Raw genomic sequence first — 23,379 nt, 5'->3', positions numbered from 1 at the left:
TTAAATTTATGCAAGTGGTTTTGGGTTATGATTTCATCCTCTTCCTTGCTATTTTCCCTCAGCATTTTGCTATATGTAGATTTAGTCCTTTCTATCTGCCACACCCACTACATTTACCTAACCACTCCCCTAGTAATAGACAAGTTTGCATCCAAATCCCTCCCACAGCCAAAAATAAAATAAAAACCACAACAAATATCTTTGTATACATCCATGCCTGGACCTTTGTGTAACGCTTTTTGGGACACTCAGCAAAACGACTGGGTCCACAAGTATGTGTATCTCTATTGTACTTTGACTAAATGCCAGCAGTATGCTTTCCAGAAAATGACTCACCAATGTGGACACCACCAGCAGGGCATGAGGGTTCCCTTCTCACCACATTCCCACAAACACGTGGTATGATCAAGCTTTGTATGTTTCATCATTCTAATGGATTAAAAATATGTTATTTTTTCTTAATTTTCATTTCTGATTCATAGTCTTGTTAGCCTCTTGGGTTTCTACTTCTGTAGAATGGCAGTTCATGCCCTTTGCCAGTCTTTCACTTGAGGTTACTGTTTTACATTCATATTGATTTGGAAGAGTCCCTTGAATAATCTATATATTCATTTTCGTTTTAGACACTGCCAAGTATCTTCTCTCACTCTATCACATTTCTATTAATATTGTCCATGGTCTGTTCTGTTAAAGAGAAATCTTTAATTTTAGTAAGTGTAATTAAATTCATCAGATTTTTGCCTTGTATTTGGCACTTTTGGAGTTTTGTTTAAAAAATCAGTCAATTTGGGCTATTATAACAAAATATAAAAAACAGAAATTTGTTTCCCACAGTTCTGGAGACTGGAAGTCTGAAATCAGGGTCACAGACTGCGGACTTCTTTTTGTAGCCTCACATGGTGGAAAGAAAGTGAGCTAACTCTCTAAGGTCTCTTTGATATGGGCACTAATGGTCCTTTCCTGAGGGTTCCATCATCATGACCTAACTACCTCCAAAAGATCCCACCACCAAATACCATCACTTTGGGGATTATGCTTCAACAAATGAATTTTAAGGGGACACCAATATTCAGTCCATAGCAAATTCCTTCTCCAAACCTAGATAATAATCTATCAGTTCTTCTAGTCACTTTATAGTATTTCTTTCACATTTAGGTCATTAATTCATCCACTGTTCCACATTATATATGGTGGTGGAGAGGAAATCAGGTCTATTTTTCCCCTCCAGATAATGAGCTTATTTTCCTAATATCATTTATTAAACAATCTTCCTTTACCCATACTTCATTATCTCCCTTTTTTGTTTTAAAGATTTTATTTATTTATTTGTTAGGGAGAGAGAGAGAGCACATGCACACACGTGCAGGGGGAGGAACAGAGGGAGAAGCAGACTCCCTGCTGAGCAAGGAGCCCAATTAAGGACTCCATCCCAGGACCCTGGGATCATGATCTGAGCCCAAGGCAGACATTTAACCAACTAAGCTACCCAGGCACCCCCATTGCCTCCCTTTTATTGCATATTGAGCTCCCATATAAATGGTACTTAGATTCCACTGAATTTCATTTAAAAGCATGATAATAGTTTTATTTTAAATATCCACAGTGTATTAAGAATTGAACCATTACAACTGTGTAAGCTCATAAAGATAAATTTAAACCATCAACTTAAAATACATGAGAGGGTATATCATATTTCAAAATTCTGTTCAGGGTATGAGAGGAAAAAAAAGTTCATCAACCATAGTTGAAATACTTATTTCCCCTCCATGAATTCTCTGAGGTGCATTTTATAGGAGTGAGCCAGAAGCCTTTGCTAGTTCTTCATCTTGTCAAGTTTCTTGGATTTTATAAGTACATTTTTGCTCTCCTGACAACTAAGTTCCTAGGGAACTGAGCATTAATTTGTTAATAATATGCTCAAGGAGGTTTCACCAAACCAAAAGAAAGGATGTTAAAAGAAAAACAATAGAAAGAGTCTCATGTCACATGCATCTGCATACTCAGTGCCTGGAAAAAAACAAAGAACGTTGCTGCTCTAATTCACGTCAAGTATGTTCACAGGGGAACTACTCAAGAACACTTTACTGCCTTTGTTTACAACTCTCTATCACGGTTTTTATGAAGGAAAACCTTTGTAAAGTGCCCACGAAGGAGAATTTCACATGATTATATTAATGATTTCATGTACCTTTAGGCTACACTTATACAAGCCACCCTTAATCACTTCTTTCATTTACTGTGGCTTCAATTGTCGATATAATAGGTGTTTGAAAGATATGTCTTAAGTAAAAATCAAGTTTTAGCTCTAAGAGATTTTCCTATCTGTCTGGAGGAGACATGACGAAGTTTTCATTTTGTATTCTATTTTGGACATTCCCCATAGTTTACATGGATGCTGGTACAAGTGTTGAAATGAAATCCTTTGCATGGTGTCTGATATGAGAAGCATTTAGTTATAGCTCCATGTTTGTATAATAGCCAATATATTGTCCATAAGCCAAGAGTCAGGGGTGGAATTTGACTATTAGGGAGTGTTTTCTTATTCCATAAGGATGCAATTTCTTTTTTTTTTTTTTTAAAGATTTATTTATTCACTTGAGAGAGCGAGAATGAGAGAGTATATGAGAGGGGGGAGGATTAGAGGGAGAAGCAGGCTCCTCGCTGAGCAGGGAGCCTGATGCGGGACTCGATCCAGGGACTCCAGGATCATGACCTGAGCCCAAGGCAGTTGCTTAACCAACTGCGCCACCCAGGCGCCCAGGATGCAATTTCTTAAGAGTTGTGTACATTATCATATAACCAGGGCCTCAAATCCTGAGTGAATATTATTAAGTGAATTATTTTTCATTTAGGATAACCAGTGGAAAATCCTCCATAAAAAGTAGGAATATTCCACAAGCCCCCTTCCAAAGGCATGAGGTTTTTGCACAAGGAAGTCTCAACCAAGACAAATTCAGGCTAGAAGATGGCAGACTCTGGAATGATAGTCCGATCTGATTCCAAACCTTTCACCCACATCTTAGTGCTCCCCAGTGTACCAGATAGAAATGGAATAAAATTCAGGTTCAAAAGATGTGATTTTTTAATTCAAATGTCTTAATATGTCCCCCAAAGCCTAATTGAAAAAAATGTCTGTTCTCTTTATTTATCTTCTGTCTTCCTTTGCAATACCTATATTTTGCTCATAAAACCAAAATAATTTCAATTGCTAGGAGAAATATTTAGATGTGAAAGAAGAAATGAAAAATTACAAAAAAAGACTTGAAAAGTGATTTAAAAGTGCAGGGGTAAAAAAGGCTCGGAGAAACCTTGTCCATTTCACTCATTGCATATAGTACTTAGCCCAATAAGGGCACTTACTATTTTTTAGTAGAGAAGAAGAGAGATAAAATGTGCCCCCCAAATCAGGCAGATGAGTATGGACAAATAAATATTTACAGTCATATACTTTTTCATTAAATAAAGCCACAGGCTGCACATAAATACAGCTGACCCTTGAATAATGTGGGGGTAGGGGTGCCAACCTCCCCCACACACAGTCAAAAATCCATGTATAGCTTTTGACTCCCCCAAAATTTAACCACTATTGTTAAGCTACTGTTGACCAGAAAGAGTACAGATAACATAGTCAATTGACACATATTTTGTATGCTATATGTATTCTATACTGTATTTTTACAAGAAGGTAAGCTAGAGAAAAGATAATGCTATGAAGGAGAAAAGATAATGCTATGAAGGAAATTATAAGGAAGAAAAAACACATTTACAGTACTGCACTGTATTTATCAAAAAACATCTGCATAGGGCACCTGGGTGGCTCAGTCGGTTAAGCGTCTGCCTTCGGCTCAGGTCATGATCCCAGGGTCCTGGGATCGAGCCCCGCATCAGGCTCCCTGCTCCGCAGGAAGCCTGCTTCTCCCTCTCCCACAGCCCCTGCTTGTGTTCCTTCTCTCCCTGTGTGTCTCTCTGTCGAATAAATAAATAAAATCTTAAAAAAAAAATCTGCATATATGTTAACCTGCACAGTTCAAACCCCTGTTCAAAGCTCAACTGTATATCTAAGGAAAGGAAGCATGGGTTGTAATAACAGTATTACCTTTGTGGTCTCAGTTTCCCCGTTTATGAAATTAAGGCACTGCAAAGTATGATTGCCAACAATCCTTACAATTTCTGATTCTCAATTGCTTTACTGACATGTATGCTGTACATAACAATATAAATTTCTGGTTATGTTCAAAGTTCCAAAAAAGCAAACTACAATCTTTATCTGATTCAAATAAAAAAAAGTACTTGAAGATTAAACACTAGCTGCTATGACATTTCCCAGCATTATTAGAGTTAGGTTATAATCTCTGTAAGAAAAATCCTAGGACACTGATGATTAATAAGATGGAGTGGAAAGCTCAGTGAGAGCTTGTACTGTGTGAACTATTATTAGATTTTAAAGGCAATGGGGAAATCCACCTGAGAATTTGGACAGATGCCCTTCAATTCATGTGCTTAATATTAATTTTTATTCCTAAGTAGCTATATAGCAGAGGTCATTGAAAAGGCCCACCATCATGTGCTGCAGTCTTTAGAGATTAAAAATACTCCTTACCTAATATCACTAGATGCATGTGAATCAAGAAAAGAAATGTCTTACAGACTACTATGCCAACAGTAGAGATTATTTTAGTTTCTTATAGTCAGCTCCTTTTATTCTGAAGAAATGCAAAATTCTCACATATTAATATTACCAATCCCTTAGGTCCCACTACCTGCTGAAATCCACTTTGGATTTCACAAACAAAGCAGTCTACCAATTTGAACTGTTTGAGTTTCTCAGTAAACTTAATATGGTACCCAAGACCCATGACAACACAGTGTCCATCAAGAGTTACTCATGAGGGGCGCCTATTTGGCTCAGTTGGTTAAGCTTCTGCCTTCAGCTCAGGCCATGATCTCGGGGTCCTGCAATCAAGCCCCGTGTCCACTTTGCACTCAGCAGGGAGTCTGTTTGTCCCTCTCCCTCTGCCCCTCCTCTTGCTTGTGCTCTCTCTCTCAAATAAATAAATAAAATATTTAAAGAAGAATTACTCGTGAGTGAAAGTATACATTGTATTCATTGATCTTGAAAGCAGGCAAAGTACCATCAAGCCTGATGTGTGAGTTAGTCACCTGGTTTTGAAGGTCCAGGGGTGAGGCAGACAAAATGAGGGTAAACCTTAGTATGTCTATGCTATAAACCAAGAAAGGCCAAGGCTAGTGTGAGGTGAGTGGGGCACCCACCTTAAATGCAAAATTAAGGGGGATGCCACAAAACTCATTAAGCAAGATAATATTTTAATGCAGTATTTAAAAAATCAAAAATAGGGCACCTGGGTGGCTCAGTTGGTTAAGCGACTGCCTTCGGCTCAGGTCATGATCCTGGAGTCCCGGGATCGAGTCCCGCATTGGGCTCCCTGCTCAGCGGGGAGTCTGCTTCTCCACTCTGACCTTCCTCCCTCTCATGCTCTCTGTCTCTCATTCTCTCTCTCACAAATAAATAAAATCTTAAAAAATAAAATAAAATAAAATAAATAAATCAAGAATATTTTTAAAACATGATTTAAAAAATCCAAGCTTTTAAATATGGATACCACTCAATCTGGCAACATCTTAAATTTTGCATCTCAGTTGAGTGTCTCACTCACCTCAGCCAGGTTCCAGCCCTGAAATCATGCCTGAAAAGTGAGTCTCTAATGCTGACTGAAGTTTGAGGCAATTGCTGAAGACTTCCCTCTTCATCTGACATTAACCTGTATAGATATGGCACCTGCAAATATACTCATTAAAAATCCCTCTTGATAAATGAGTCTACATACTCTACAAGAATTAGTTTAATCCTAATTTCATTCAAATCCAGCAGTGCTTTATCCTAGGTATGGTAGCTTCTACATGGCCAATCAGAAGAAAGAGATGTGGGATAACACATTTGGATAAGGCTTAATGCGCCTACATGTTGGCATCACTCATGGATTTGATTATGCTTTCACAAAATACATCAATTGTGCTAATTTTGCATGTCTGGAAAGATCCCATGCTTTCAGATTTCATGCCATTGTTCTTTATTGTCAGAATTTGACTTGAAGGGGAAAAAAAGTGACATTTGCATAAATTGAACTCCAGTACTCAATTAATACTTGCAATCTAGGGGCCATAATGGAATGAACAAAAGGCTATGGGAGCATAACGGGTGGGTGAAAATTTCTTCTACACTGGGGAAAAGGAAGTCAGGAAAGACACTGGAGGCATAATAAATGAATTAGGCCTTAAAAGGTATACAGGCCTTCTCCCAGATAAAAGAGGATTCCAGGCAAAGGTGACCACATAAAAAATGGAGTTTTTGATGAATAATATTGGATCCTTTCTCCTCTCAGTAAGCTTAGTTGAGGGACATTGATACACAACACAAGGTAGAGGAACTATAAGACAGGTATAGACAAAATACCAGGTGAGGGTGGGGGAAACAGAAGACATCCAGCTTGAATTTTACAAGGTGGATCAGGAAAAGCATAATGGCAGACCAAACACCTAAGCTGGGCCCTAGCCAATGATAGAAGGCAAATGGGCACAGATGACAAGGACACGAGGGACAACCACAGTCAGAAACACACACGATGCTAAGAGAAGCAAACAGTTGTTTAGTTCAGCCATAATATCTGGTATATGAAAAGGAATAATAAGAGATAATGGGAGAATCTTAGCTTGGAACCAGAGAGCTGAGGACAGAAAAATCTAGATTTGTATTTTTAGGCAGTGGTTAAATGGGGATGTGAGTCAATGGTGGTTTTGTAACAAGGGCATGATCACAGTCATGCTTTGATAGATAAATCAGATCACAGCATGTAAAATGGAATAAAGGGAAGAAAGACCAAAGGCAAAGAGATAAGTAAAGAGACTTTAAAAAGTCCTGCTAAGGAACTTCACCTTAATTCAGGACATGATCCTTTAAGACAAATAGAATACGTCTTCAGGCAACACTGAAGTTGCTGGAACTGCTGGCAGAGAACTTACCCAAAAGAAATCCTGGCCCTTGAATCTAACCTCAACTCATTGCCTTAAGTCAGAGCCATTGTTCTGAGTTCATACGATTGCTTGATATGTACTTTCATAATTTCCCTTCTCAATTATAGTGATTCTCCAGTAAGCTTTGTAAAATGCTTGGCATTATTTACGTATGGAATTCAAAATAGTTGCCTTCTGTGCATATTCTTCCAGCTATCGGTCCACCTGACTCCACTGTCAGTATTACTCGCAAAGGTTCTCCATTGGCTTACAAGTTCAAATCCAAGCTTCTTGGCTACAAAGACAAAAGGCTCTGTGACCTGGCCCTTGGTGAACTCTCTAGGCTCAACTCTCACTAGGCTCTGCCCCACAATTTACGTTCCAGCAATGCCAGAGCAGGTGGGGTTCTCTGCTCACAACAAGCTGCTTCTCACCTGGCCCGTTGTCATTACTGTTGTTTTTGCCTGAGGCTCACACCATGCAACACCCAATTCTTCCTTCACCTGACTCACTGTGCCTCTTGGGCCACTTCCTCGGGGAAGTCTCCTCCACAGGGGATTTCAGATTCATACAGATACACACCACCAATGCAATGTTATATATGGTCTGATAGAAGAAGACTGGTCCTAATGCCATGAAGAAAACAGACTATGAGCTTGGCTCCTCCTTAGCTTAGCAGGAAAGAGAAATTGGTTAATAACCTCTGAATTTCTTTCTCCTCACCTGTTCCTTTGAGTCACTGAGTCAATCCTACCAATGATCTGTAGTGCTGTCATGAGCAAACGTTGCCTCATCTCACCTACTACCCTAGGGGACAGTCTTAACCTTCTTATTAAGGCTTCAGCAAAGAATCAGAGCAAGTTTTTGTTGTTGTTGTTGGTTTTTTGTTTTGTTTTGAGGAAGCTGGGTTGATTAAACCATTCCAGCCTCGCACATTATACTCCATCACTGTGACATAACATGAAGACTAAAAAGCATTTGTCATCAAGTGCTAACCTTTTTTGCTCTCATTTATCTTTTCTCCCTTGGATTCCAATTCAATGTCTATAGCCGTATTATTTAAATATGGGCTAGGAGTCTATTTTAATTTAACATAAACATCTTAATAGAAAATTTGGTAAACATACTATGCAATAAATGCTTGTATGTCTTCTGAGGGTCTGTTGCATAAATGTGCAAATATTTACATGGATTTACATTCATATAAATCCATTCTCATAGCAAGAGACCCTTAGAAATCTAGTCCAAACTTGGCATTTTATATACAGCTATCCCCTGCTTTTCAAAGGTTTGTGTTATGCCACTTTGCTTTTATGAAAGACCTATGTTAGTATCCATTTTCACTAACTGAAAGAAATCCAAAGAGGATTTTCACTTTTATGAAAAAAGGCAAAAAGTGAAAAGAGCATTCACTGCATTCAGCATCTCAGCATCAAGCCACCAGGGCTTTGAACTGTGCCTGTGGGTATCTGTGCTCTATCTCGATTTATTCTGTGCATCTGTTAGTAAGATATATCCTAAGGTATCAGAAAAGCCCACAAGAGGTACTTTTTTTGGGACTGGGAACGCTTACAAATTTTTCCATATAAATTAGTGGTAACTGCTTCTTTGCTTTATGCCATTTTGGCATAGGAAAGATTTCATAGGGACACTCTACCTTCAGCTAGCAAGAGAAACCTGTATATGGAAACTGAGGCACAGATCTAAGAAGTGACTCGCCCAACGTCACACAGTTAGTGGCATTGCAATGACAGAACATCTATCTCCTGACTCAGTCCAGTAGCCTCTCCATTGCGCCCTACTCACTACTGCTACCAACTAAGCACCGTGCTACCCAAATAGGACCGAAACCAGAACTCATTTCCGTCAAGAGGCTAGTACCCTCATCCCATAAGATTGGTTGGCAAATCCTGTTGCTTGTACTAATTCTCTAAGACCTAGCTCCAGTATTATCTCTCCTTGAAAATGACTTCCTCAGACCTCACAGGGAGATTTAGTCACATTTAACAACATACTGTCATTTTCTCTCTTTATGCTTTCCTCTACCCTCTAGTCTTTGAAGATTCATAGCCAGAGACCATGTTTCATGCATGTCACAATAACCATGTGTTAGATTCTTCTGGATGCTGTAATATATTACCACCAACTTGGTGGCTTAAAACAACAGAACTGTATTCTTTCACACACTGGAGGCCTAAAGCCTGAACTCATTTTAACTGGGCCACCATTCAGGTGTCAGTCCGGCCCTACTCCCTCCAAGGCTCTAGCAGAGAATTTGTTCCTTGCCACTTCCAGCTTCTTATGGCTACCAGCATCGCTTGGCTTGTGCTCCCATTGCTCCAATCTCTGCCTCATTGTATTCTCCTCTTGCATTTGGATCTAATTTCCCTCCACCTCTTGCCTACAGCCTACGTGTGAGACTCCATCTCAACACACTCAACTTAATCACATCTACAAGGTCTTTTTTTTTTTCATATAAAATGACACTCACAGGTTCCATGGATTAGGACATGGGAAATATCTTTGGGGGGGGGTCATTATTCAGCTTCTTGCAACCCCCACTTCATACAACAGGATCTGGCTTATAGCACAAAGAGTCTGTATTCATATAGTTCTTTGACTATTTAGCATATTTTTAGACCACAGTTTACAAGGTCAAGCTTCTCCATTTGGCCTTGCCCCTCTAGGGAAACCATTTGAACTCAAGATAAGAAGCAGTCAGAGATTCAGATCTCAACTACCTAGGTGATGAACTGATTTCACAGCTCAAACACAATTGACTTTGGTTATGATAATTGTTTGGAATAAGGAATTCTTATTTCCTACTGATTAGAAAAACATTGCTTGCATATTGTAGAATAAAGGGGAAAAAGAAGAGAAAAATATAAACCAAAAAATAAAAATCGCCTGTAATTCTTTTACCTATAGTTTGTGCTTTCTTTTTTTTTTCTTTTTTTTTTAAAGATTTCATTTATTTATTTGAGAGAGAGAGAGCACATGAGAGGGGGGAGGGTCAGAGGGAGAAGCAGACTCCCTGTTGAGCAGGGAGCCCAATGTGGGACTCGATCCCGGGACTCCAGGATCATGACCTGAGCTGAAGGCAGTCGCTTAACCAACTGAGCCACCCAGGTGCCCCTGTGCTTTCTTTTTTTTATCCACGTTGACTTCCTATCCCCTGTGCCCTTTCCCAAGTGTTAAAGTGACTGGCCATCACTTTTCATAATTCAGTATTTAAGAGCCTACTAGCGCTAGGCTGCATGCAGATAATTTTATATACATCATCTCTTGTCATCCTCACATCTACCCTATGACATAGTTTTATCCCCATGTTACAGATAAAGATAACTGATGCTCAGCAAGGTCAAGGACACACTCAAGATTGTACAGTCAAGATGTGCTGATTCCAAAAGCTGTGCCCTTAACTTCTATCCACTACCTTCATTCCCAACCTAGGTCACAGGTCTCATCTCAAGACATTCTAGTTCTGTGATTCCAGCTGGTACCTAACCCAAGCACTTTGTAAATGTGTGTCTTTGTGCACACGGAAAGAGCTGGGGCTCAATCCACATATGATCTCCCCATTGGAAAAGCAACTCAAAGCTTAGGACTCACTCCCAGTGAGTAAGTTTAGTCATGGGCACGCAGGGGTCATTTGCTTTCAATCTCTCGGTACTTACTTAGGATTTTAAATACACAGAACTGTCACAGTGAGTGTTATTGCGAGCAGAACTCAGTAATTATTTGAAAGGAAAGTGAAATTTAAGATCGATAAGATGGGAGATCAAGGTGTCTTTGTATAGTATAACTTGAAAGATTGAGAAGAAATTCTGAATTCCAGAACATTAACAAACACATGTGCTCCTATTAAGCCAGGAAAGATGTTTTGCTTTACAGCTTAAATGCTTTCTATCTTCTTCACAACCACCACTGGCCACCCACTCATAACATTACATTTAATACCAAGTATAATGATATTGATTGTTCATTTTATTGAATTATAAATGCCACTGAGGAGGAATGTGGATTATTTTCCTGTGGTCATGAAGCAGTTTTGCCTAGACATTCCAAAGCTTAGCTAAATTTTTACATTTTCTCTATACTTGAACTTATTTTCCCATAATTCATACTTTATATACATGTGATTTCAGTTCTGTTGTATATGATAGCCCATTATAGCGTAACAAAGACCTTCTTTTATTTTTGCCTAGTCAAAATTGCAGAGCCATTAAAAACTAGGGCCAAGCTGACACTGCTTTTTCTGCCTTTCTGACCCACTCATGTTCTCTGATTATGGTGTTGAGATTATAAAATATCAGATTTAAAAGTGCGTCAATGTTCATTCAATGCAAATAGTCTTTTGCTACTAGGAATGCCTTCTAACTGGTTTACGAACATTCTCTTGAACATTTCCATTGACACAAAACTCACAAAATGGTTCATGAACATTCTCTTGAACATTTCCATTGACAGAAAACTCATTAAATCCTGAGGTGGTCTATTCCATCTTTGGGAACTTATAAATAGTTAGAAAAGTCCCTCTTTTCCTTATTTTGACTAAATTCATCTCCTTAAGGCTTCCGTTAATTAGTCCTAGTTTTATCAGATGAGGCCACAGAAAAAATTCTAATTCTTCTTCCACAGGTCTTAAAACACTGTAATTGTAATATTACAACACTCTGGTACTGATACAGAGTAATTAAAAATAATAACTAATCATGAGATAGCACTCACTGTATGCCAGTAACTATTCAAATAGTTTTACATATATTAACGTGTTGTAATGCAACAACCCTATGTAGTAGATTCTTTTTATCCTCATTTTACAGAGAGGGAACTAACACACAGAGACAATACGTAACCGCCAAAGGTCATGCAATTAGTGACTGGTGGAGTCAAGATTCAAACTCAGGCTCTGTCTGAAACCACTGGACTATGTATATGAAAACTACTAATGTTATATTATGTTACATTATGCTATCTTATGATATGTATGTTAGACTGTAATATACTATTATGCATCCTAAATGAATTAAGGAGTTACATGTAAAGCATCAAGTCATTAAAGAACATAAGAAAACATAGGGAAATATAGATTTCTGATCTCCCTTGGCCAGCACAGTTCTCAGAATCTAGGCTAGATCCCAAGGGGGAAGATTAGAATATCCATTTCTGGATAAATGACTTCTAAGTACTGACACATGGGCATCTACCACACCAAAGTCCACTAGTCAACGGCAAAATGTATTTGCTCAGAATTTCCAAATGCATTTTTACTGTCTCACTCTTAAATATGCAAACATCCAAGGGACAACAGACATTTGAGAAAACTTTCCAAAGGAAGGATAGAGACCTTTATAGACAAACATAAGAAAAAAACTAAGAAACAGAAATAATGTAAGGAGCAAAACATATTATCAATAATCTTATTAATAATAATTAACTATCTCAGATAAAGAAGATATATATTAAATCCATAAAATAGGAAAAGATGATATTAAAAAAGAAACATCCCCCAAACAAGAAAATGGTCTTAGAAAATAAAAATACAGGGGCGCCTGGGTGGCTCAGTCCTTAAGTGTCTGCCTTCCGCTCAGGTAATGATCTCAGGATCCTGGGATCGAGCCCCGCATCAGGCTGCCTGCTGGGCGGGAAGCCTGCTTCTCCCTCTCCCACTCCCCCTGCTTGTGTTCCCTCTATCGCTGTGTCTCTCTCTGTCAAATAAATAAATAAAATCTTTTAAAAAATAATAAAAATATGGTTACATATTTTTTAAAATCTCAGTAGAAACTGGGCAATAAACACCAGTATATCATGCAAAAAGCGGAACTGAAAACAAGGATCAGAAACACAGCAGACAAAAAAAGATAAGCAAATTAAAGAATCAATTTAAGATATCCAAATTATAAGGAGATATTAGAGAGAGAACAAGAGACAGGGAGAGGGAGACAGGGAGGAAAGGAAGGAAGGGGAAGGAGGGAGAAAGAAAGAATAGAGCAAACATATATTTAAAATACAAGAACAATTCCTAGAACTGAAGGACAAGAGGTCATAATTTGTAAAGTTCTGCCTTTCCCCCAGCACACTGCATGATAAAGGCACCATACCAAGGCATATCATGAACTTTCAGAACTCTGGGGATAAAGAGAAAAGTCTAAAAGTTTACAGAGAGGTTAGAACAATAGGTCACATACAAAGAATCTAGAATTACAGTGCCATCAAACTTCTCAACAGCATTACTGGAAGCTAATTTGATAATGAAGTAATGCCTTCAAAATGAGAGAAAATGACGTTCAACTTCGAATTCTATATCAAGAAAAAAATATCAAGGGGCGCCTGGGTGGCTCAGTTGGTTGGGCGACTGCCTTCGGCTCAGGTCATGATCCTGGAGTCCCGGGATTGAGTCCCGCATCGGGCTCCCTGCTCAGCGGGGAGTCTGCCTCTCCCTCTGACTCTCCCCCTCTCATGCTCTCTATCACTATCTCTCTCAATAAATAAATTTAAAAAATCTTAAAAAAAAAAAGAAAAAATATCAATCAACAGTACAAGGAAAATATATTTCCAGATAAGTAGTGCCTACAAATTAATCTCCCTTGCACTTTTAAAAAGAAAGCTATGGAAAATTTGCAACATCAAAATAAGGAAGGAAACCCAGAAAAAGAGGGAATCCAGCAAACAAGAGATCCAACACAGGAAAATTCCAGCATGATGGCACCTCGTAGTTCAAGGCAATTTCCTTAAATATAAATCGGGTCACTTTTCTCCCTTGATTAACACACTGTAATGTCTTCCTATCACACTTACAACAAGATAAAAACTTTCTTTTTTTTTTGGCTTGTTTCTCAACTTCAGCTTGATTTATCCTCCTTCTTTCTGTCAGTACTACAACCACATGGACCTTTTATTAGTTCCTTGGATACATCAAATGGCTTCCTTTTACAATCTATCTCCACTTACCTGAAATGCTTTTCCCTCTAATCTTCACATTACTGGATCCTTTCTTCATCCAGCTCTAATACCAAATACCATGTCCTTAGACTTTCTATCTGTTTATTTATAATTGTATTTCTGTCACTCTATCAGCCTTACATGGCTACATTTTTCTTTACAGTATTTAGTATTTGACATTATTTTGTTTATTGATTTATTTTATTTAATAATTTATTGGGTTTTTTTCCCCCTTCTAAAATGTAAGCTTCACGAAGGCATGGGCTCTGCCTGTTTTATTCCTCGATATATCTCTATTGCCCAATCAGTCCCTGGCACATGGCAGATGCTTCATTGAATATCTGTGGCATGAATCAAATTTACCAAGATGTTAATAATGTCTTTCCCTTAAGGCCACTGTAGAGAGAAGAGGGCAAACTCTGTTCAGTGATTCTAGTGAGCAGGCAGCCAAGGTAAGACCTGGTCCAGGTGGGGGCCTGGTTTTCTGAACTCTCTCCCTAGTGGGAGAAGACTAAAGACCCTTGTTAACTTAATAACACTCTGCAATGAGCGAAATGTTCTATATCCATGCTACACAATATGGTAGCCATTAGTTACATGTTGCTATTGACCACGTGAGATGTGTCTAGTGTGATTGAGGAACTGAATTTTTAAATTTTAATTCAATCTCATGTCATGAATACAAAACAAAAGCAAAACTAGGAAAATAACGTTTTGACTTGCAATGAGTGAGTAAGGAGGCTTCTTCTCATAAGGCTGGATGTGCTCTGGGAATGATCTGGGTGCTAAAAAAGGCAGGTCCTTAAGAGGAACCACGAGGACATTGAGGAAAGAACCATAGACAAGGAGTCAATAAAGCTGAGTCCCAGCTCAGTCCTGCCAGTAGCAAAATGCATGAGCTGGGCAAACCCTGTCCTCTTTGGACCCTGTTTCTTCTCATGCAAAATAAGTGGGGTTGAACTATTTATTTATTTAGTTTAAAGATTTATTTATTTATTTGAGAGAGAGAGTGAAAGGGATGGAGGGACAGAGAGAGAAGGAGAGACTCCCCACTGAGTGTGCAGCCTGATGAGATACAATGTGGGGCTCAATGTCATGACTCTAAGATCATGACCTGAGCCAAAATCAAGAGTTGGACGCTTAACCAACTGAGCCACCCAGGCATCCGAACTACTTATTTTTTAATGGTGAATTCTGAACAGATTAAGTGCAACTACCATCATAAAATAGGCACAGCAATCCATTCTTTGGAGAATGGTGAAAACCAATGCAGTAGACTAAACAGTCTGGGAGTAGCTAGAAAAAGAGTGCAGCAGAGACACTCAAGAGAAATCATGTGACATTGCAAACAGTGGTCATTTTAGTTAGAGCTGCCACACTGAAAGCTATTGAGGGTTAAATCTTGTTCTAGGGGCTGGATATACTTTGATCTGATTTAATCCACACAACTCTATGAACTGAATTATTATCATTGTCTCCATTTTACCAAAAAGTCAGCTGAGGCTCAGATAGATTAGCTTACTTGCCTAAGGCCATACAGTTAAGAAATGGTGAAACTGGTAATGATCCCAAATCAGTTTTTCTACTGTAATATGCTATACTATATAATAGCTGCTATTTATGATGCTTATTATATACCAGCTAATATAGTAACCTATTTCTTTTTTTTTAAGATTTTATTTATTTATTTGAGAGAGAGAGAATGAGAGAGAGAGAGAGAGCATGAGAGGGGGGAGGGTCAGAGGGAGAAGCAGACTCCCCACTGAGCGGGGAGCCGGACACAGGACTCGATCCCGGGACTCCAGGATCATGACCTGAGCCGAAGGCAGTCGCCCAACCCACTGAGCCACACAGGCTCCCCATAACCTATTTCTATATATTATCTTATTTACAAAAGCCCTGTCAAGAGTTTTGTGGAAAACTAGCCCAAGCACTCCACTCCATCCTTTGATTGCCCCTGACCTATAGGAAGAACCCTTGCTAAGATGGCTGGAGAGTAGAGAACACAGTCCTTGGAAGGGTCTTCATTTTATGAAGCAGGGGCTTTTCTCTGCACTTTTTCCAAACTTTCTCTCTCTTTTCACCTTAACCTCAGTTCCAATCTGAATTCACCCTTCAGTCTCATCTTGACAAAAAGCTTTGACTTGCAGTGATTCAGAGCACTTCCCACTGTATAAAAAGCAATTTCGAAAATAACACAAAATATTCTCTTGACGTAATGATTTTTAACATTAAAAATCATCTGAGATTCTGAATAGGAGAGGCAAAGTGGACAGATGGTACAGCCATCACTTAACGGAAACAAAATGATTTTATCTATAATTTGGATGGCATACCAAGCCCCCGAGGGAGACAGTACAACCTCCACACTACTTTGCTTCTTAATAATTGATCTGAAACAGAAGACCAGGTAGAGCAACGTGACATAACAACCTGATTTTCCTGAAATTACTCTGGGAGGGCACCCACTTAATCCTGATTCCAGAGAAGAAACATCAATGCAAAGCTAGAACTCTTAGCAAAGTATGGGAATGAATGGTGGTGAGGCTTTTACAGTAGAAACTGTCATCCTTCTTTCTTTTCTTTTTTTAATTTTAGGTAAGCTCTATGCCCTACATGGGGCTTGAACTAACCACCCTGAGATCAAGAGTCGTGTGCTCCAGTGACTAAGCCAGCCAGGTGCCCTACTGTCATCCTTCTTTCTAAAAGTCAAACCGAATGGGAAATCCTAAGCTACAAGGCAAAGGCACACTGAAACTGGATGCTTTGTATATAATGCCCATCCACACACTTATGTTGGGGACAGGTAAATTTAAAATATTATATTCTCTCTCTCTCTCTCTCTACCCGCTCCCCACCGCCACCAGCTACTTCCCTCCCTATCCCTCCCCTCTCAGTGTAGAATCTATATGCTACCCAGAAAAAGATTATATATCCCCTCCCCACCAACATCACTACCAAATGCCTCCATGTTGGAAGCTGATTCTCAACCAGTTCTCCCAGCCTATGGGTGAGGCACAAACAATTGACAAACTTGCCTGATCAAAAATTGACATTAAATTTGCCACAGTCTTTACAACTGTTTTTCAGCTTGTTTCCATAAGTAAGCTTTACTGAAGAGTTTCAGGTTCCCCTTTAAATTCATAACATTGGGGCACCTGGGTGGCTCAGTCATTAAGCGTCTGCCTTCAGCTCAGGTCATGATCCCGGGGTCCTGGGATCGAGCCCTGCATCAGGCTCCCTGCTCCATGGAGAGCCTGCTTCTCCCTCTCCCACTCCCCCTGCTTGTGTTCCCTCTCTCGCTGTCTTTCTCTGTCAAATAAATAAATAAATATATTAAAAATTTAAAAAATAAAAAATAAATAAATTCATAACATTTACATTCCATGATGGTTTACATTCATCAGTTTCATGCTTCCATCCTACAGACGACCTTTATTGAGCACCTATATTATGCAAAGTACAGGCTTAGTGGATTTGAGGAATATCAAGAGGAAAAGCCCCAGATTCTGTTCTAAAATAATAGAGCCTATGGGGTGCCCGGGTGGCTCAGTCAGTTGGGCATCTGATTCTTGGTTTCAGCTGGGGTCATGGTCTCAGGATCGCAGGATCGAGCCCCGTGTTAGGCTCCGCACTTAGTGGGGAGTCTGTTGGAGATTCTCTCTCTCCCTCTCCCTCTGCCCCTCCCCCATGCTTGCTCTCTCTCTCAAATAAATAAATCTAAAAAATGAAATAAAATAAAATAATACAGAGTCTATGAAAATGCCAGCATCCATCATTATGATTTTCTCTGAGAGGACGAGCCACAGCCACCACTATTTCCAACTCTGTCTAGATTGGGATGGGGGGGAGGGGAGACTTCAGATCTAACTGTGCATCAGAGAACCACAAAGCAAAAGAGCATGCCCAACTACAGAAAAAAGGTGAATATCTCCTACCTCTATCCCCCTGCTCCCTAGAGACAAGGTCTTCATATGGGCTCTAGAAAGGTCGTCGACAGGTCTTGTAATGCTGTGATGTTTGTTCCAAAGGGAATATTTTTGTGACTTTGTAATCAAAGATATTATAATTATACTTTTTAGCTAAACTGAACTATTAAATAATGATGGAAGATGACTTTTCTGAGAATTTTTATAAAACCCTATTTTAGGGAAAAACATCCCTCATAATCATCATGCTAATGAACAGAAGGAAAACACATATGAGTAATTCTGTCATATGGTCTATGTTCACAAATACCTGAAAAGTTTGGATGAGCTACAGTTACTTATTTGGCAAGAGCAGCGGAACTATAAAGCAAAGTCATTAGAATATTATGAGTAAATCTGCACTGCACAGGAAAAAGTAGAGGAATAACAATAAACATAAGGTAAGCTCAGATTTTGGTATCACAACCTCAGATTTTGATATTACCCGCAAGTGAGAAATATCTTTTTTTGTGTGAAATTACATTATGGTTTCTGAAAATATACCAGCTATATGAATATACCTCACATTGCCCACCAGTACCATTCTTCCAGAAGTTCCTTCCCTAGGAAACTATAATGTTTGGTATTTCTAGGTATATTCTAGAGCTGTGCTACTTCTTTTGGCCAAACGCACAAGTCTATCAAATCAAAGAGCAAAGGATTAATATCCTAAGTATATTTAGAGATTATCAAAATCAGTAAAGACACAAGTAGATAAATGGACAAAGGAAATTAAACAATCTCACAAAAACAAACAAGAAATACCACACATATATCATGACCCAAAGAATCAGCAAAATACATTAAAACAAAGATGAGATACAAGTTATGATCCATTAACTTAAATGCAGGGACTACCCAGTACTGGTAAGAGCAGAGAAGCCAGTACTCTTTTACATTACTTTTGGAAAGCAATTTGGAAATAGGTGTGAAGAATCACAAAGCTCTTCATTGCTTTTGAGCTGGTAATCCCATTTCTGGAAATCTATCTTGGGGAAATAAAAAAAAAATATGCACACAAAGATAATTCACTACCTCTCAAAATTATAAGGATCTAAATGTTCAACAGCAGAGGATGGCCAATGAAATATTATGTAACCACTGACAATTATGGTTTTGAAAAATACAGCAACATGAGGGAATTCTTGCGATACAACACAACTAAGAATTTCGGTAAGGTAAAGAGAAAAGGAAGGTTAAGGTGCGTGTATGTGTGTCTGTTTGTTGGGAGCAGGAGAAAAGCTGGTGAAGTACCTTAGGAACAATTAAAAGGGTCTTGAACGCAATAGGATGCAAAAGGAAAACAGTACAGTGGTACATTTGAAGCTAAAGCGCGAGTCTGCTCCATCTTCCAGATAGCACATGTGGGGATGCCAGGGAGGAGATCGTTGGCACTGTGCATTTAGAGAATGGGGACTTCAGCTAAGAGTGAGTGATAGAAGTCGTGAAGGAGAAAGGATAAATTTGGTGGAAACATCAGAGACAGAAGCGTGATTTTTAATGAGCAACTGGATGTGGGGGAGATGGGTGAGAAGAAACAGTCAAATATAGCTTCAGTAATGTCATTTTCCAGCTTGAAAGCTCTCAACTGCTTTTCCTAGATTGTAGTAATAAGTTTAAAATGCTGACCGTGGCACTCAGGACCTGCAAAGTTAGAGCCTCAACCTACTTGTCTTCTCTTGTTTCTGATTTACAATGTTACTACGTTCCGCAAATATTCCCTGCCATTGTTCATGTCATTTCACGTGCTTGGAATTCCGTTCACGTGCCTCCTTTTCCCAGCTGCAAAATCTGCTTCCCATGCAGCCTACACCTCTGTGAAGACTCCCTAATCATCCCTGAGCAGGGATCTCCCATTTCTTTGAATGTCCATAGCACTTTTTCTGGATGTCTTTGCTGTCACATATCTTAGCCTCTTCTCACCAAGGAAGCCAGTTATCCTATTAACCCCTAAGTCAGATCATAGCCACTTCATTGCTCAAAACTCTGTGGTGGCTGCCATCTCACTCAGGTAAATGCCAAAGTCCCTAATAACTCCTGTTCCAATGTTTCTCAATCAATCCCAGCTACACATTAGATTCATGTCAGAAACTATTTTTAAAAATCCATGCCCAAGCTTCACTCCAGACCAAGTGAATTGAGTCCTTAGGGGTGCTAGTTTCTCAACCTCCCCAGGTGATTCCAATGTGATGTCAGGGTTGATTGAGAACCATAAGAGCTAATCTGAGCTACAGAAGCAAGAAGAGTTGATTAACTGCCTCCACTTTGTGGACTGGAGGCCCATTCTAGACTAAGGGTTGCCTCTTTCTGAATCATTAACATCTTTCTCCAATACTTGCCTCAAGTTCTAGCTTCTTTGGACAAGTAAATCAGTACACAAGAGCTTACTTTGAACACATTCCCCTCAGAAGCTGTCAGTTTCAGGGGCTTAGAAACCTAAGTTTTCCTCTGAGGAAAATTATGAACATAGCTTTATCACAGAAAAAGGAAACCTTTGTTTTTAAAAGATTTTACTTATTTATTTGAGAGAGAGAGAGAGGGAGAGAGAGAGTGTGAGCACAAGTGGGGTGGGGGTGGGTAGAGGCAGAGGGAAAAGCAGACTCCCCGTTGAGCAGGGAACCCAATGTGGAGCTTGAAGGCAGACGCTTAACTGACTGAGCCACCCAGGCACCCCTAAAAATGAAACCTTTTCAAAACAAGTATTTGATTCAAGTTTATCAAAACTGCAGTTGACACAAAGCCAGATTTGTGAAGGTTAGCAAGTACATTGTAGAACAGAATCAGAACCCTCTGCAAAGTGCTGCGCCGGCCTGCAGGGAGGGGCAATGCAGTCAGGTCAGCATGTAGTTGCTTCTCTTACCCTTCTAATGCAGTATCTCTTGACCTCTGTGGTGTGGCGGGGTGCCTCAGCCTCGTTCTCATGTTCTAGAAGTCTCTCAGTGGTATCTTGTCCATGAAGGGTTGTTAGCTGTTCTTTGGAGGGGACGTGAAGTCAGGAGCCGCCTATGTCACCATCTTGGTGACCTAACTCTGAGAATTAGAATGCAAGAAGCATTTGACAAAATGAGGCAGTGGAATGAATCTGATGAAATGCAGTACTGAATTCAGCAAACATAAGCCACATATCTAAGTACTTTGGGAAAGGAAGTTTGGCATAGAAGCAGCATGTGGAAGAAATATTTAGGGGGTTGAATATCAGTCAAGAATACAACAGTTTTCAAACTCAAGCATGAATTACAGTTACCAGGAGGGCTTGTTAAAAAACAGTTTGCTGGGCTTCACCTGCTAGAGTTTCTAATTCAGTAGGTCTGGGGTCCAATCCGAGAATTTGCATTTCTAACAAATTCCCAAGTGAAGTTGTTGCCCATGCTGCTGGTCCAGGGACAACCCTTTGAGAATCACTGGTGTGGTATGAGTGTTAAAAAAAAAAAAGTTTCTGCAACAATTTAGGCAGCAGAAGCAAAATTTGTGCAATGAAATAGGTAATAATATAAGTATTATCCACTAGTTCTAATAGGGACCTGTGACCATGTCATACAAGGAACTTGTGAAGGAACAGGACCATGTAATTTGGAGAGGGTAAGATTTAGGTAGGACACAAGGACATCATTCTCTTCAAATCTCTAAAGGGCTCTTACTTGGACAAAGGGGATTTACTCTAGGTAGTGTCAAGAAGTAGAGCTAGAATCCATGGCCAGACATCTATGGAGACAGACAGACTTCAGTCTGAAGTAAGACAGGCATTTCTAGCTGGTGGAGCTGCCCTGTGTTACACTGAGTTGCTTTCCAAAATATTGAGCTCCCATCAGTTGAGATACTTAAAAACAGAGGAAAAGGTGTTTAAGTACCATATATGGAATTGGAAATAAATGGCCTCTGAGGCATCTTCAAGACTGAGAAATTCTATGAGTATGTAAATATAGTTGCCTTTAGTTATATAGTCTGGCCAATATGAAACTACTGCATTTGGAAAAATAAGGACAAACTATAAAATGGTATCCAAAATGGTATACCATGGTTGGAAAATATGAGACTAGAGTTATTTTTTAAAAAGTCTATACTCAATATAATTTGAAACTGAAGGGGGGAAAATGGATTCAATAGGAGGTATCGAGGCAAAACTCAGACTACAAGACAAGAAGGGAAAGGGAAAGGTACAAGGGAATATGACACAGTACATATAGAAGTTGGACTCAATGCAGGCAAGAAAGCAAGACAGGTAAAAATTTACTCATTCCATAGAAATTTACCATCCACAGCAAATATTTTATCTTTATTCTGACATGTAATATTAACTGCAGTTATGTATGAGCCCAAATTTGATGTCAACGATCTGGGAATTGATTAGAGTTAAGAGAACTCATGAGGATTGTAGGTCAGATAAATGTCTGTGTCATCAGTGCTGAAGTAGTAAATCAGTCTGAGGGGGAAAAAGAAACAAAATAATAAGGAGCATGAGATAGAAGGTTGTCACTATAAAAATACTACTTGACTAATCTGGGGACCCAGACCGCAGAGGAGTATAAGGGCCTGGGGATACATGATCCATAATGGTGCCTTGGGCAAAATGGTGATGTCTGATCCCACAGGCTTTTTCAATTCAAAGGTAATAAGCTCTTTGTCCTCTTCCCAATCTTGGCCTTTTAGTCCTCTGGGTGTTCCTGTTCCTCCTTGATGATCTATGTTGAGAAAAGAATTCTAGTATCAGGCCCTTATACTCCATTTTGAATAAGGGAATATGACTGTGTTATGATACACATAACAAATACACGTATTTTCCTCCTAAATTTTATGCCATTATGAATAGACTTTAAGGCCTCAAAAACAAATGTGTGAGCAATTTGGGGCAGACAGAGGTTTTTCCTCAACGTCACTAAAAATCAGCCTTCCCTCCACCTCCCTAATCAGCCTAAGGGCAACAAGGACCACATCAAAAGCACTGGGAAAATTTTGTTGGGAGTCAGCTCCAACATAAATCACTTAATTTGGAAAATAACACCCAATAATAATATTAGAATAAAATGTTATTTTTTTTTAAAGATTTTATTTATTTATTTGAGAGAGAGAGAATGAGAGAGAGCGCATGAGAGAGGGTAGGGTCAGAAGGAGAAGCAGACTCCCTGCCAAGCAGGGAGCCCGATGCGGGACTCGATCCCGGGACTCCAGGATCATGACCTGAGCCGAAGGCAGTCGCTTAACCAACTGAGCCACCCAGGCGCCCCAAAATGTTATTTTTTTAAAAAGATTTTATTTATTTATTTGAGAGAGAAAGAGAGAGAGTGAGAGAGAGAGAGCACAAGATGGGGGAGGGTCAGAGGGAGAAGCAGACTCCCCACTGAGCAGGGAGCCTGACATAGGACCCGATCCTGGGACTCCAGGATCATGACCTGAGCCGAACGCAGTTGCTCAACTGACTGAGCCACCCAGGTGCCCTGGA

Source organism: Leptonychotes weddellii, chromosome X, assembly GCF_054177405.1.
Source record: "Leptonychotes weddellii isolate Sample4059 chromosome X, ASM5417740v2, whole genome shotgun sequence".
NCBI lineage: Eukaryota > Metazoa > Chordata > Mammalia > Carnivora > Phocidae > Leptonychotes > Leptonychotes weddellii.
Note: the sequence above shows the minus strand (reverse complement) of the source record.